Genomic DNA, 2,920 nt, shown 5'->3' with positions numbered 1-2,920 from the left:
GTGTCCTATCTCTTAATACTGTTGGTGCTGACCATGTGGTTCTCCTCTTTTTACATTGGCAAGAAAGATGAATTGCAAAATGATTACAGGGAATGTATAAAGAGAAGAAAGCAACAATGCCAGTCCTGGCAGATTCCCAAGAGCAGAGAATGAAACAGTTAGCTCTGCCAGTGTGCCACAATTTGCACTCTGTCAGCAAAGCAAGAGAATAAAGCCACACACAGAACTCTATCAGTATGGAAAGAGAGAAGTCACCAAAACTTCCCTGCCAGCGTTCCAGGAGAGGAAAACCCTACAGTGATCTATACAGATGTACCAACAACAGGGTAGAGTGAGAAGTTGCTCGGCATTAGAATAGGGAGAGATCTTGGGTTGATTATATATGTTCTCAATTTTGCAAAAATAGTGTGTAAAGACAGCTGCCAGAGCTAGAAAAATGCTAGGTTGCATAGGAAGAACTAGAACCAGTGTCCAACAGGTGTGGACATTGTTTAAAAATACCATGTTAGAAGCGCGGTCCAGACGGATTCCACACATTAAAGGCTGAATTTTAGATCCCTGGCGCGCGCCAATACCCGCAGCGCGGCGGCCGGGCATAATCCACTAACCCGAGCCCTTAAAAGAAGTTTAACCATAAACTGCCCCTCCCCCACCCGTTGCCTTGGTACTCCTCCACCTTAATCCCCAATGGTGTAACTGCCCCTCCCCCTCTTCCACCTGCTCCGCCTCGAACCAGCGAGAGCAAGCTCTACCGTGAACCTTAGCCCCATGGTTCTCCGATTATCCCATGTAGCAGCCCCCCCCCCCCCCCCCTTACCCCCAACATTCATGGGCTCGGGTTTTCCGCCACAACTGTGACATATTTCGTGACCCTTACAAGAACAACTAGGGCGGGCGGGAGAGAAACTAGCAGGCTCCCTTCCCACACGCTGCTCTCCTAAACTGCCAACTGCCTCTGCCCATGTCACCTGACTCTTGTCCAATCAGGAGAGGGGATCTCAGAACTCTACTGAAACCACTCACTCTTTCCCCCCCTCCCTGTCCTTGTCCCTAACCGCTTTTCCCGCCTTGCACTTTCCTGCCCTTCCCCCCCTCCCCTGATCTCTTAATCCCTGACTTTGCTCTCCCGCGCTTTCCCCCAGGTTATATTCGTGGCGCAGGATAAACCAGCGCCGCTCGCCTATATTGTATAAGGTACTTCAAATGTGCTCACACTCAAAATGCACCATTTATTTGTAAATCACACCTTTCCTTGTGTCAGCCAAGCACTGACATAGAAACATAGAAATGACGGCAGAAGAAGACCAAACGGCCCATCCAGTCTGCCCAGCAAGCCTCACACATTTTTTCTCTCATACTTATCTGTTTCTCTTAGCTCTTGGTGTTGTGGAGCGCTAGGAGAGCGATCCCACTCCTGGGTGATGTGTGTCCTTGGGCCACGGCTCGACCCCAGAGGGCTCTGAAGAGGTGCCGCGGGAGGCGTGGCATGCCCGAGCATGGGCTGGACGGGAGCAGGGCTGGAGTGACGACTGGCTGACAGGCCCTCCTCCGGACCCGCACGCTTCAGAAGACCCAACAACGCAATGTTGGTCTTGTGAACAGTCCTCCGACCGTTCCCAGCCCTTTCGGACCTGCCGCAGGGTACGGCACGAAGCGGCAGGCCGGATGGAGGCCAGGACGGTGAAGACTGGAACATGGATACAGACGAGACTCAGGAAGGACGTGGACTCAGGAACGAGGTGCTGGATGCACAGACGTGGAGACAGGAACGAGGTGCTGGATGCACAGACGTGGAGACAGGAACGAGGTGCTGGATGCACAGACGTGGAGACAGGAACGAGGTATGATGCATACAGGAGACTCAAAGGCGAGGTACGAGACTGGCAACATGAAGCGCCCTACACAGCCCTCCCGTGGGGCTGGTCACGGACCACGACAGGGGTTGCTGCAGGATACCAGGCTTTCAGAAGATTCAGGAACAAGGTAAGGCATTCTCACGGACTAGAAACGAGGTGCATGGCTTGCATCACGAAGCGCCCTACACAGCCCCGCCCCGTGGGGCTGGTCACGGACCACGACATGGCTTGCCGCGAGGCACCAGGACATTATGAAGATACAGGAACAAGGTGCTAGCTTACAGGAGATTCAAGAACGAGGTACTTAGCTTTCAGGCGAAGACAGGAACAAGGTTTGCATCATCAGGCTGGAAACATCAGGAGAGGAACATCAGGACTGGAACATTGATACTGGAACAGGAGACACACCTCAGGGCTGGAACATGAACATCAGGACTGGATCAAGAGACAGACCTTGGGACTGGAATGACAGACAGACATCAGGCCTTGACGAGGAGCTCCAACAGAGAACATGAAACAGAGGACCTTGCAGAAGGCTGGAACACAGACGACTTCCTGGAGGAAAGGATCTCAGGAGTGACCAACTCCTTGCAAAGACACACTGAAAGCTGAGCCCTTTAGTAGGGCTGAGGTGGACAACGCCCAGGGAGGGGTCAGCAGGGGGCCACACCTGGCTGGCCCTTTAAGAGGAGCAGAGAGGCACGCGCTCGCGCCCTAGGAGGCTGGAGAGAAGAGCTGGAAGCTGGTGGCGTCCTCAGCCACGTGGAGGACCCAAGGAAGCCGCGGAGCAGCCCTGGGCTGGAGCTGGGTGAAGGCAGTTCAGTGGAGCAGCTCCCAGCCGCATGGACAGAAACAGAGAAGGTAAGGCTGGCTGCAGGCACCGGCAGAGAGAAGTGCTGGCTGCAGAGGAAGCGGGGGAAGGGCTGACTGCAGGAACGGCTCCATGCCGTGAAGACAGCCCCAGGAGCAGAGGTAAGAGTGCAGGCACTGGCTGGGACGGCTTCCCAGCCAGGCAAGGACCCGGGCTTGAAGCAGGCACTGGGAGAGACGTCTTGCTGCTGGCT

The sequence above is a fragment of the Rhinatrema bivittatum genome, unplaced genomic scaffold (assembly GCF_901001135.1).
Source record: "Rhinatrema bivittatum unplaced genomic scaffold, aRhiBiv1.1, whole genome shotgun sequence".
Taxonomy (NCBI): Eukaryota; Metazoa; Chordata; class Amphibia; order Gymnophiona; family Rhinatrematidae; genus Rhinatrema; species Rhinatrema bivittatum.
The sequence above is the reverse complement of the archived record's forward strand: the minus strand, read 5'-3'. Positions refer to the sequence as shown.